General features: G+C 40.8%; 1 protein-coding gene across 1 annotated transcript in view; it reads left to right on the top strand.

Moving 5' to 3' along the window:
• Positions 1-14,169, top strand: part of EXT2 (exostosin glycosyltransferase 2) — a 127,272-nt gene that overhangs the window by 95,446 nt on the left and 17,657 nt on the right. The window lies entirely within an intron of this gene.

Raw genomic sequence — 14,169 nt, 5'->3', positions numbered from 1 at the left:
TTTAGTATTTGTTGCCTATTATTGCTTGTTTTTACTAATGAAGAGTATTATATGTCACTCTCTAAAGTCATAATTGTTAAATTCTAGTAGCACCTAGAAACTGTGCATAGGAGTGTGGATTATGAAGCTGTTGTTCTTAAAGCTTTGGGGAAACCCTATTCCTAAATGGCAGCTGTGCCCTCCACTAGTTTTGGGAACTCCCAAGGAGAGTCCCAGGGGATATTTTCAAAAGAGCGTCTATAGCATTTAACAAGCACTTAATTGATGTCTCCTTTTGAATAGCACTTCCCCTGATTCCAGCAGCTGGGCACCGCAACAATAAAAACATCAGTAAGTGAAGAAGCTGGCGACACTGACAAACAGAAAGCAGACCCTGTTGATGGTTTTCTTTCTGAGTTTTAAGTGGAGAGGCTGGCTGCCTGTCTTTAGGGAGAAACATTCTCTATCACTGTTCATTCTGTGCGGCTGATGGATTAGGCTGGGTTCAAGGGTTAAGTATGGAGACCAGTAAAGGTCTCCCCAGGGGAAAGTGCCAGAGCCGAGGCCTGGTGAAAAGCAATAGGAATTGATGAGCTCTGTCAGGGAGGATGTACGTGAGATGCATGATGGCTGCAGGGGCGTACTGGTGCTATCAGACCTAAGCAAAACAGAGTGTATAAATCAATTAGCTACAGCTGGCACAGGGGAAAGTGGTGAAATTTATCCCCAGTAGTTATCCTGCCTTTGGGAGAAAGGTAACCATCTTCTTTAGTTGACTCAGGATTTGTTGAACTTGAGGTTTTAAATCATGAAATTTTATTAAATGAAGCCATAGTTGGTACATGTATTTATTATAGAAATTTATTTTCTAACCCTTAAATTAAAAGTGGACTTTAAGGGGAAGAAATAGGAATCCCCCTACTACCACCACCACCGAAAATTAAAAGCTCAAGTTTTCCAAGGGTTTTGTTTTGTTTTGTTTTGTTTTATTTTGTTTTTGTTTTTGTCTGTAATGTATATGTTTGGGTGTAAAAGAAATCGTTGTGAAATAGGCTGGTGTCTGATACCCTGGTTGATATAGTTAGTGCCCAGTGAAAGGCATGAGGGTAGCCAGTAAAACATACATTCATCTTTTTGGATTTATTTCAGGCATAGAGATGTCTTTTACATCACCACACCTATGGTGCTGGATGATTTCTCATATACTCCCATTCCCATTTTTTAAAAAAGTAAATTGCCTACTTGTTTCTCTAGCCAACTCATGGCAAAAAGATCAGTTTTTTCTGCCAGTGTTTTCTCTCTTCATTGCCCATAATGGCTTCAAACTATACCCATGTGTTTATTTTTGTGGAAAAAGGGAACATTCAGAGTGATGTAGCCAAGCCCCAGCGCTGTCTCTTCTTGCAGAGTCTCAGCTCCACCATCACAAGCAGGGGTGGGGCTGCGAGACAATAGCTTACTAACCAGCAGTCTTCCCCTTGAGCTGCTCCTCGTCCATACACACCCTTCTGCACAGATTTGAACCTCCATACAGCAATAGTAACAACTTTATTCTTCCACTAAGAAGATGCAACCATCCTTTATACAAATAGAGACCTCAGATTCCTTCCCCCGGAAAGGGAGACACAAGGTCCCGGTGGTCATAATATCAGTCTCTGGGTAATTATTAATTCCTTCTTTAACTTAGTCACAATTCTACTTGAATATTCTGTCACTTAATGAATAAATTGTAGACTTACTTGATCTCATGTACACACGAGATCAAGTAAGCACAAGGCACCCTATTCTGGAAAAATAAATTAGACTGGCTGGGAACCTCAGGAGTTGAGGAAGATCCCAGCAGTGAGTTCCCTTAGGTTTTTTCCCTCCCTCCCTCTTTCCCTTCTCTCCCCAGCCTCAGTGCTAGAGCAAGATATAATACCTACAATCACAGATAAAAACAAAAACCCAAAAAACCCACTTTCTCTTGCCAAAGACTGGGAAGAGGGCAGCCCTTGCAGATGGAACCCTTTTGGCTGTACCCACTCTACACCAGGCAAGCACCAGGAAAGGAGCCACACATCCCCCTGCCAACAAGGTGCTGTGACTATGGAAATGTCATGCAGAGCCCTGCACTAACAGGACAGGGGTGGAGACAGCACTCCTGCTCCGCCCCCCTCCAGTGTGGAGACTGGGCTAGAACCCAGGTGACCATCCCAGGCCCTGCACTGAGTGAACGTCATCAGAGGGGCAGCTGCAGAGACTGTGGGGAGGATCGTGTCCACTGGTCCCAGGTAGCAAAGGGACAGTCCCTTCCCAGCTAGAGAGCAGAGGGAAGATTATGGGACGGAGGAAGCTGAAAAGGGATTCCTTGAGTCTGCGTATGAAGTCCTCGCACACTCCCTTCAAAGCGGCCCATGCATATGACTGACTAGACTCAACACAGCAAAAGCTTTGAGAAATATAAACTATGGTGTAGAATACTACCCAGGTTTCACATTAGCCTCCGGGGTAGCACACAGGTTGGGCAGACCGGAATAGCGCTCGAAAACTAAATTGTGGTTCGGTCCACAGCCCACAAAAGGGGGCTAGGGCATACATCTGAACCTAAACTCTCGGCTAAAATAGAAATCTTAAAATGAAACACCGTCTCATAGTAATACTCAGAATGTTCAGGGTACAATCCAAAATTATTTATCGTACCAAGAACCAGGAAGATGGCAACTTTAATGAGAAAAGGTAATCAACAGATGACACAGATGTTGGAATTATTTGCCAAAGATTTTAAAACTGCTCTCATAAACAAATCCTTTAATAAGCAGTTATGAGTACTGTTGAAACAAATGGAAAAATAGAAAATTTTGGCAAAGAAACAGAAGATATAAAGAAGAACCAGACGGGGATTTCAGAACTGAAAATTATAATAACCTAAATTTAAAACTTACCTGATGGGCTCAGTAGGTGAATGGAGATAACAGGAAAGAATTGGTGAACTTGAGGAAAAGTCAATAGGAATTATTCAGTCTGAACAACAGAGAGAAAATAGATTTTTGAGAAGTGAGCAGAGCCTTAGAGACCTGTGAGACCAAAAAAAACCAAAATCACAGAAGATACAACATGCATGTCATCAGAGTTCCAGAAGGAAAAGGAAGAATGTGGGGCTGAAAAAGTATTTGAAGAAATAATGGCTGAAAACTTTCAAAATTTAACAAAGGACATTGAACTTATGAGGAAACCACAAACATCCAAAGAATAAGTCGTATAAATTTATGTCCGTTGTATAAGCTGAGTAATTGATATAACAATTGCGTAATTGTTATATCCAGTAGGAGTTAGAAAAGGAGACAAATAAATTGGTGTATATATATACATATGTAAAGGAAGGAGAAAATATGCATCGCTGCTACATTCTTTGCTTCTGTAGCTTGGTCATGAGACCATAATTGGTATTTGTAACTTTCTTCTTACACTCTCTATTCCATGTTCCCTTTGTTCTCTAGCGTATGTATTACGGACCAGTTTCTTTAATGGCTGCAGTACTACTCAGACTTTCTGTTTCTTCTTGTGTTAGTTTTGATAAGCTGTGTTTTTCCAGGAATCTGTTCATTGCATCTGAATTATAAAATGTGTTGGCTATAAAGTCATTTGTGATATTATCTTCTTATCGTTTAAAGTCTATAGGGTTTGGAATGACGTGTTCTTTTTCATTCCTGATATTGGCAATTTTTGTTTTCTCTTTCTTGATCAGCGTTGTTTGAGGTATATCAATGTCATAATCTTCGCAAAGAATCAACTTTTGATTTTGTTGACTTTATTGTATATTTATGTGGTATTTCATTAGTTACTCTTTCCTTAATTTCTTATACTTTTCATGAGTTTAAGTTGCTGTTATTTTTCTAGTGTTTTGATTTGATAACTTAGATCTTTGATCTCAATATATTTTTCTAACACATGCATTTAAAGCTGTAAATTTCCCCTTGATTATTGCTTTGGGTATATTCCCAAGTTTTGATTTGTCATATTTTTATTATCCTTGAGTTTAAAATATCTTCTAATTTCCAATGTAGTACCTTCTTTGACCCATAGTTACATACAAGTATATTGCTTACTTTTGCATAGCAAAAGTTACCCTGTTCTTACTGATTTCCTATTTGATTCCACTGTGGTCAGAAAACATACTCCACATGATTTCAATATTTTGGAATTTATTGAGACAATGGTTCAGTAAAAGGTCTATTCTTTTAAGTTTCCATGTGCACCTAGAAAGAGGATACTTTCTGCGATTGTAGAGTTAATGATCTTACTACATCAATTAGGTAAGGCTAGTTACCTTGGCAATTTCAACTTCAATATAATCGAAATACCACCTTGCTCGTTCCTCTCTAAAATAGGCATCTCTATTTCTTCTGTTTATTTTTTTCTATAGCCTTTGTCATCTGTGTAATCATTAAATTCATTATCCTAGTTTAAATAAAAAATAGTTTAAACACAGTATTTAATATGTGAGAATCCAAGAGAAACCATGCAACAGACTTTTCTTACTGAGACTCCAAAGAATTTTTAGAGAAATCTGGAGAGACAGAGGCATCTTCCCCACCTGGGAATTTTTCAGAAAGGGGAGGCTGGCAGTCTCTAGTAGTTAGAGTAGTTTTACAGAGTGGAGACAGAATAGACCAAACGACTTCCTGAAATCCCTTTGAGTGTAACGAATGTAAGGGATCAGAATTCCAGGCAAACCTATATGATATGGTTCCATGTGGTAAAGTACCAGACTTCTACACATACCACGAGTCGAACTCTTTCACTTCCCTGTGAAATCCAGAAAGATGGCATGTGTGCGGATCCAGGAATATATGGAGGCAGTGGCCAGCAGCACGTTAGGAGCCAAAGGCGAATATGGCAGTTACTTCACTGGAGGAGGACCAGAGCTCCGTACCGCGAGCCACCGCCTGTTCTGATCGTGGTTCTGCCAGTGCCTCTTCTGCGGCCGAACATGTAGATTCAAGCAGTGGAGTTACAGCACGTGTTACACAAACATAAGGGCATTTTAAGGCAGTGCTTCTGTTAGAGGATCGGAAGCACTGATTTACAGATTTTTGCCGTTTTAAAGCCACAGGCTCCGTTTGCTTGCTTACGGGGCATAGAGCAGAGAGTGGAGGGCAGCTCACAGATTACACACTTCTCAAAGCTATGAGAAGGAAATGGGGGCATAATATAAACGCTAAGAGACGTGAGAGGAATGGGGGGGGAGGTCTCCCTGGACTGTTAGCCTGACAATGGTAGTGAAGCCTAGAATCCCTTTCCAGGAGGGAGTTGTTAGAGCCACAGCAGTGCCCTCCCCAGCCTTTGTCAAACCGTAGCACAAACCGGGCATGGGAAAGCTGTGTGCTGTGCAGACACGGCTGCTGCACCAGCTGGAACCACCCTCAGGCTTCCCGGCTGACCTGGCTGAGAGGATCAGAATCTCCGCGTGCCTGTTAACCATTCCTGGCACCCCAGGCCAAAAGCTCAGAACCTGAAGGGACCTAGACATCATCCTGCCACTTCATGCTTTATTGCTGAGGACACTGACGTGCAAAGAGGTTAAGTTACCACTTGAAAGTGTCAAATGTACATTGACTATAACCCTTACAGGTCCACGAGAGCAAAGTCTTGGTAATGAAAGGCCAGTCCGTGTAGGAAGGGCCTTTTCCTTCCAGTGTCTGTGACTGCGCACGCCCACATCGGGAGCACAGCCCTGATACTGGGATCATTATGTATTTAATTGGAAGAAAACACAGGGGTCATTTGCCTGTTTAAATGGGTCATATTCCCTGTTGGAATGCAAAGAGCTTTGGGAAATGTTACATTCCCTCTCTAGCCCCAAAATCAGGAGCTAAAGAATGATCTTCTCTGGCTCTGCGTGTTTCTGACTTGTTTGACAAGCTCTAGTGAGCTACCAGATGTTGAAATTCTTTTCAGCCTGGAATAATTTATTTATCTGTTTATGTATTTTACCAGGAAAGTATCTATTGAGTTCTTGATACTCATTTGCAAGGAACTCCTGGGGGAACAGTAGCAGTGTATAGTGTTACTCGAATGTTTGATTTCCCCCCACCCCCAAGTCTGTCTGCTTTTATTCCAGACCTAAAGAACTGGGAAATAAAATGCAATTTGTTCCTCCTTCCCTCCCCCACCTTTAAGAGAGACCATTTAAAACATGTGGCAGAAAATGAGCCATGCAGACTTGGCTGAATGTATGAACCTGTGAATTTATTTTTCCTTTCATACTTTGATCCTCATTTCCAACCATAAAAATTATTAGTAGCACTTAAGTGTTGTACATTTTTCACCTGAGAGATGTGAAACACTCTTGGCTAGTCATACTGGTTATAAAGCCCGTACGTCACTAAGAGCGACTGTGTGTTGTTACTTAGGTGCCCAAATGCTGGTGCCTCCTTTTACTGCCTGGGGATCCCACGGGCAGTAGAGGCTGGTCACACCTCACGGGTGCTAATAAATTATGAGAATTTATTTGTATTGTTTATACCTCTCCAAGGCAATAGCAAGTATATACTCTTCAAATACTCATGGGAAGAAAGTAGAATAGCTTGGAATGCCCCATCTTTTTCATGAGAACATAAAACCATCTTTGAGTGAGTTTTCCTGGTGTGGGAAGCACCAGAAGAAAAGGCGCCCAAGTGAGAATGAGCTTGGTACATGTGGGTGCGCAGAGACGTCATGAGCAGGTAGCTGTGATGAGGGTGGAACTTGTTTTTTGGTTAACGGTGGAAGTGAGGTTGGTTAGGCAGTATAGGGCCAGCTGATAGACAGGCTGAGAAGCCAGCTGAAAAGTTCAAAGTGGTAAGGAGGTATCATAGTTTTGTAGAGAGGTGTACGGTCATAGCAGTCAGATCGTAGGATTCATTAGAGATGACAGAGACTGAAGACAGGAAAGCTAGTTAGGTGGTGGCCGTGGAAAATCTGTAAACTTAATACTCAAATGGATTGAAGAACCAAGAAGGAAAAGACAGCTTACACATAGCTCAGATTTACTTTGTGATGAAGGAGCTCTGCTAATTCCTGGAGAATTCCAGGGCTGAGCCTCTATATAAATAGTTAACGTTTTAAATGTAATTAGTAAAATTTATAGCTATCTGTATATTCATCCAGGGAGAGGGGAGAGAAGATAAAATCTGCGATTCTAAATAAACTATCCCACTTTTTCTCTTCTCACTATAAGAGCTAAAAGATAGAAACAACCTATCATAGAATTAGACTTCATAATAATCTCTTTTAAAATAAGCTAGCAGATAACTTTAAGGGGGTGGGGGCAGCTATCTCTGTCCAGCCTTCTCTGAGCCTTCTGCCAATGAAAAGTGCCACAGATGCCAGGTCTGGGGAACAAATAAATTGTAAAACAAGTCTTGGATTGAGTCTAAAGGTTGTTTTTCACACACTTGTGGTAATGATTCTTCTGATAGAAAATTAACTGCTTTCCTCACTGGATTTAAGCCTCAGAGTCCTAAATTTGAAAATGTGCTCAGTTTTCTTGGGAATCCAGGGTGGGTCTCTTCTGAAAGGGTTTTCTTTATGGTACATGGAACCACCTATCACATCCTGCCATGGGCTCTAGAGCAGGCTTACTTACCCTTTAAGATCATCCAGGGCACCGAGAAACTCAATTCTCTGGTAGCCAAGAGCATCCCTAAAGGAAAGCCCAAAATGCGAGGGACATCGCTGCAGTGGATGGCTAAGCCGATTATTGGCAGTGTCTCAGCCTTCAGTGAGAAGCCCAGCACCTTAGATTTCCATTGCTTGACCTCTTGGCTGACTCGAGTCCTTGAGCCTTCACGGGGGCTGAGTCAGTGGGTGACTGGAAGGATTGGGAATTCAGGTATCCCCTCCTCTTGTCTGGATGACGGACTGTGGCAGGAGTGCTCGATGGAGCCAGTTCAGGACTTCATGCACATGGCTGCTGGGGGCGCTGCAGGCACCCAGATTCTCTGTGGGATACCAGGCCCACTGTGGGCATGCACAGTCAAACTTTGCCAAAGCGGTTCTGGCTCAGCATTTGCTGGGTCTGACACTAACGCTTTACAGTGTAGCTAGACCCCTTTTGCCCACGTCGAGCTTTGTGAAAACTCTAACTTTCTTGGGACTTGTGGTGTGCTCTCTTTTTTAAGACTCTAAAGAAGCTGATGGCTGTAAGTGTTCTTGGAGCTTGTCTGTTATATCTGAGTGAGTGGCAGTCCCCCCGAGTGCCATTCTTTGCTTAGTCATAATATCAGTACAATATTTAATATTGAAAAGGACGTCTGTCTGTCTTGACCTCCGTTTTTCACTTTAAGTACTTGGAGAGTTGCCGTTATAGAGACTGTGGTCTTCAGAAGACAGAATGGGCCAAATGGCTCATTTCGGTGCATGTCCCCCCGCCCATAAGGTATCGTCAGAGATTCCCTCAGAGGTGACCTGTGGAAGGTTACGGCCAGAGGCACGCTGTTCTTAGAGACTTCTCTCCCTGGGGTCTTCTCCACGGTGCTTCAGGCTCCCTGTTTCCAGCCCATAAGAGAACTGAAAAACCTGTTTGGTCAGTCCTGTGTCCAGCTTGCATTGATTTACACCCCCAAGACTCACGGGACCTGGAGGGAAAATAGTTCATGTGTGCGGCCGCTGCAGTGAGAACTGCTGAAAGAAGATGAGGAGCAGTGGCCAGGAGCCCACGGAGGTGCTGAGAGAAGCTGCGGTGAAGGCTGACCTCTCGGAGCGCTTCTAAAGCACCCAGTCCCCATCGGAGAATAAGTCAAACAAATATTAAGGGAAGGAAATCGAATATGTATGCTGAACCGTGAAGTAACATATGATCGCTTAAAAAAGCACCCAGTTGGGAATTACAATAGAGTGACACTTTTTTCTTCCCCACTGAGCACATTAAAAATAACAAGCTCAGAATTTATTTACATAGCCATTAATGAGACATCAACTGTAGGGCGAGCGGCCCATGCTCCCCTAGAGAAGGGAGCAGCTTCCTGCTGCCACATCTCCCCATCGGGAATTGGGCCTCCTCACAGACTCCCATCCCAAGTACGTCAGGTGAGTGGGTTTCAGTATATTTTCCATAAGTGCTTATTTTGTGCCAGGCAATGTTGGTGAGGAAAGAGCTCTCCTGACCTTTCTACTCCCAGCCCCCGGTGCTCCCCACGGGGCCTCCACATCTTTCCTGCCTGCAGCGCCACCAGGGCCGCCTGGCTTCGTAGCTTCATGTCTCAAGAACAAGTGCTTATACTGTGAGACAGTCACTTTACAGAGGTGTTGGTACCCCTGATAGTTTAAAGAACGCATACTTTCCCTCTCCCCATTCAAAAGAAGATATCTGCAATGATATTCCAACCCTGAAAGAATCCATATGTTTGAGGGTTATTGTTCCAAAAGCTGCCTGTTGTCTCATTGGGATTGATTATAGGCTTTCGCTGCTCCAGAAATTCAGAGTTTCAGTATTTGGCTTCTGCTTTAGGGATACGGGGGATTTGTCTTGCATGGGTTGCTTATCTGCCTTGATTCTGATAGAGATGCTTAAAGGAGATGTGTGGGCAGGACATGGCCCCGGGCCAGAGGAAATCAAAGCCACGGCAGCAGCCAGGCCCACATTTCCCAGCAGCTCTCTCTGGAGGGCAGTGCCTATAGCTTTCCAAGGAAAATTCTCTGTGACTCCCTAATGTTAAGCTGCACTGTGCGTTGCCAGTTGTAAAACCGCTTGCAGAATCGTGAGTTTGAGGCACTGCTTGGTGGTGTTAACTGCAATAGACATAGTGACTCTACATTTTGGAAGAATAAAAAGAAAGAAAACTTAAAGGATCAGAGTAGTCCCCTGACCCCAGAAGTGTCACGACTGGGAAAATGAGTCTCTAGAAAGCACGGTCAACTAGTCAGTGTGATATTTACGGCTCACCTCTTAGATCACATTGATTACTTCGTGCTCAAAAATTGGTACCTAGGGTTCACATTAATTGTGATTGCAGTTATTTGCTACTGTCTGTTGCCTGGTTTAGATCAAGAGTTGGCAACCTTTAAAGGTCATATTTCTTAGTGTTGGGCTGAAGATTTGAGGGGTGGGGCAGAAGTCCTGATTAAATGTTGACACTGCTCTCAGAGAAGGAAGGAAGGGGCTAACTTCTGACAACCAGGGCCCTAATTAAATTCACAGAGTAGATCCAGGGCTGGATTGATAAACATCCCCTTTAGAGCTGTCCATTCAGACTGGTTTTTATCTGCTTTGTTTACTACTATATGACTAGTACTTGATACTTAGTAGATGTTCAGTAAATATTTATTGACTAAATGAGTGAACTTAATGTGTTTGAACATTGAATTTTCTCCTATTTCATTTCTGTGAGTGAAATTATAAGGAGTTGCTCAAAGTTAAATATTTCCCAGTTCTGTATTAGGTGGGAGAATCCGGTTCTTCTGTTTCTTGGCCTGCTAAATAGACAGTGTAATTTTGTACTACTTGCTCACCCGATTGGGGGCAATGAGAATCTCAGTCCTAACTTTGTAATTTTAACTTTTTATTCCCTTTCTTCCCTTAAAATGAAATCCGTGAAGCATTATCCTTATTCCCTGCTTTCCCACCCCTAACCCAGAAGTGATCTTACTATCCTCTTAACTCTTTTTCATACTTTTTCCTGTGTCCTTGCTTTGTTTCATCTCTAGCTTTTTATTCATGTCGTTAGCTTTTCTAAATGGCAAGCTCCGTAGTAACAAGATACATGCTTTATGTTTGTATTCACTCTTTGAAGTGTAAGGCGGTTCCTAAAAATAGTTGGGGCACAACTGATGTTTGACAAAAGGTGCAAACGTAGTTTAGTAGAAGAAACATAGCCTTTTTAACAAACGGTGGTGGACGAACTGGATATCCATAGGCAAAAATTTAACCTTGGTCTAAGGCTCACACCTAGTTAAAGAAACCGTAGTACATCCATACCATGGAATACTACTCAGCAATAAAAAGGAACGAACTATTGATACACAGAACAAGTGAAAAATTAACTGAAAGTGAATCATGGGCTTAAATGTAAACATAAAGCATTTAGAAAAAAACTTGAGAATATCTCCAGGCTCTCGGGCTAAACAAAGAGCCCTTAGACTTAACAACAAAAGCATAATCAATAAAAGGAAAAATTGATAAATTGGACCTGATCAAAATTAAAAACTTCTGCTCTGTGTAAAACCTTTTGAAGAGGTTGAGAAGACAAGCTGTAGAATGAGAGAAAATACTTGCAAACTATATATCCTACAAAGGACTAAGCATCTAGGATATTTAAAGAACTCTCAAAACTCAACGGTAAAAACCAAACAATCCAGTTAGAACATGGGCAAAGGACATAAACAGACATTTCATGGAAGAGGATACACAGATGGCAAATAGCACATGAAAAAATGTTCAACATTGTTAACCATTAAGGAAATGCAAACTAAAATCATAATTATATATCACCGTGTACCTATCAGAATGGCTACACTAAAAAAAAAAAAAAAAAGTGACAACATCAAAGGCTGGTTAAAGATGCAGAGAAACTGGATGACCCATACACTGCTGTTGGGAATGTAAAATGGCGCAGCCATTCTGGAGAAGCAGTTTTGGCAGTTTCTTATAAAACTAAATACACAACTACCATATGTCCCAGCAGTTGCGCTCTTGGGCATTTATCCCAGAGGAATGAAAATTTATGCCCATACAAATTCAGAGCAGCTTTATTTGTAATGGCCAGAAACAAATCAGCGCAGATGTCCTTCTGTGCGTAAATAGTTAAAGAAACCATAATACATCCATACCATGGAATACTACTCAGCAATAAAAAGGAACAAACTATTGATGCACAGAACAACTTAGATAAATTGTTAGGGAATTACGCTGAGTGAAAAAAAGCCAGTCCCGAAAGATTACAATACTGCATGATTCCTTTTATGTAGCCTTTTTGAAATTACAAAATGATAGAAATGGAGAACAAATTAGTGGTTGCCAGGGGAACCTGGATGGTGGAGGGTGTCCATAAAAGAGTAACAGGAGGGACCCAGGTGGTGATAGAAGTACTCTGTATCTGGATTGTATCAGCATTGATATCGCTGTGGTATCACATTATACTTTTGCAAAGTATTGCCATTGGGGGAAATTGTAAAAAGTACACAGAATCTCTGCAATATTTTCTTACAACTTTCAAATCTGCACTTATCTGAAAATAAAATGTTTAATTAAAAAATAGTACCGCAGCCAGTATGGAAGGCAGTGTGGAAGTTCTTTGAAAAATTAAGAATAGAATTACCATATGACCCACCAATCCCTCTCCTAGGTATCTACCCAAAAAATCTGAAAGTATTTATCCATAAAGACATACGTGCTCCAATGTTCATTGCAGCTTTGTTTACGGTGGCCAAGACATGGAAACAACCAAAGTGCCCTTCGGTAAATGAATAGATGAAGAAGTTGTGGTATATATGAACAATGGAATACTATTCTGCCATAAGAAAAGATGAAATAGTATCATTTGTGACAACATGGATGGATCTTGAGATTATGATGCTAAGCAAAATAAGTCAGACAGAAAAAATAGAGAACCATATGATTTCACTGATATGTGGTATATAAAACTGAAAACAACAAAAGAACAAGACAAAGAAATGAAGAAACAAAAACTCATAGACACAATAGTTTAGTGGTTACCAGAGGATAAGGGGGGTGGAGGATGGTAGATGAGGGTAAAGGGGATCAAATATATGGTGATGGAAGGAGAACTGACTCTGCGTGGTGAACACACAACAGGATTTATAGATGATGTAATACAGAATTTTACACCTGAAATCTATGTAACTTTATTAACAGTTGTCACCCAATAAACTTTAATTAAAAAAAATAGTACCAAAAATTATTAGAACTGATAAATGAATTCAATAAAGTAGTAGGATAGAAAATTAATATTCAGAAATCGGTGCATTTTCATATACCAATAATGAATTATCAGAAAAATTAAGAAAACAATCCCATTTGCAGTTGTATCAAAAAATAAAATAAAATACCTAGGAATAAATTTAACCAAGGAAATAAAAGACCTGTACTTGGACAATTATAAGATTTGAAGAAGGAAATTGAAGAAGATACAAATAAATGGAAGCATATACCATGCTCATGGATAGGCAGAATTAACATTGTTAAAATGTCCATACTATCCAAAGCAATCTATAGATTCAGTGCAATCCCTATCAAAATAACAATGGCATTTTTCACAGAACTAGTACAAATAATCGTAAAATTTATATGGAACCACAAAAGACCCCAAATAGCCACACCAATCTTGAGAAAGAAGAACAAAATTGGAGGTATCGTAATACCTGATACAGAAAAGAAGTAATAATGGTAGTTTAATAAGCATCTGTGAGTTGAATGCATAAATGAATTAAATAAATAGGAATACTCAAATCTCTCCATCCCTAAACTCTGTGACTTTAGCTTGCTGTTGGATTGCCTTTCTAGAACTTGATATTGGGATTAATATTTTTAAGATACATGGAATGTCTCTGGATTTTTATTTTTTTTTAATGCTGTTGAGGATATCATCTGTTTTGACAGTTTGGACTTTATTGTAGTTTTTGCCTTTTATTGTGAGCCACCCCAAATCATTCTTTGGGAAATAGATGGGATATAAATAAATAATTCGAAAGAGTCCGTCTGCTGCTTGATTCTCCACCAGGAGATTCTAGGGTTTAAGCACACACACAGGGCACTATGATGAATTGACTCATTAAGAAATTATATTGGAACCACATTTATGCTTTGAAGTCAGCCAGGATTACAGAGTTTGTGGTCAGTGCCATTTTCCTCCCTTTCTACAGTGAGAAGAAAACAAAAAGCCTTGGCCTGTTTTGCAATAGCATCCCTGACTACAAGTGATGGATGTCACCAGGGCAGTGACTTGAAGTAACGAGTTGTTATTTTGCTGGACAAAAATTAATTAATATCTTTGGTCCCCAGTCATTTAAATTGAGCTTCACCAAAATCAACTGGAAATTTTGAAGGCTCAATAATGGGTGTTTATAAAAACTAAAGTCTGTTTCCACTTGTGCAGGATTTACAGAGAATAGCCATTTGGCTTATGATCACTATTCCTTTAACTTCATTAAACCATCCCCTGGGACCAGACTTAGAAATCGTATGCTCCCCCCCGCCCCGCGGTGGAACTG

Source organism: Rhinolophus ferrumequinum, chromosome 11 (assembly GCF_004115265.2).
Source record: "Rhinolophus ferrumequinum isolate MPI-CBG mRhiFer1 chromosome 11, mRhiFer1_v1.p, whole genome shotgun sequence".
Lineage (NCBI taxonomy): Eukaryota > Metazoa > Chordata > Mammalia > Chiroptera > Rhinolophidae > Rhinolophus > Rhinolophus ferrumequinum.
The sequence above is the reverse complement of the archived record's forward strand: the minus strand, read 5'-3'. Positions and strand labels throughout refer to the sequence as shown.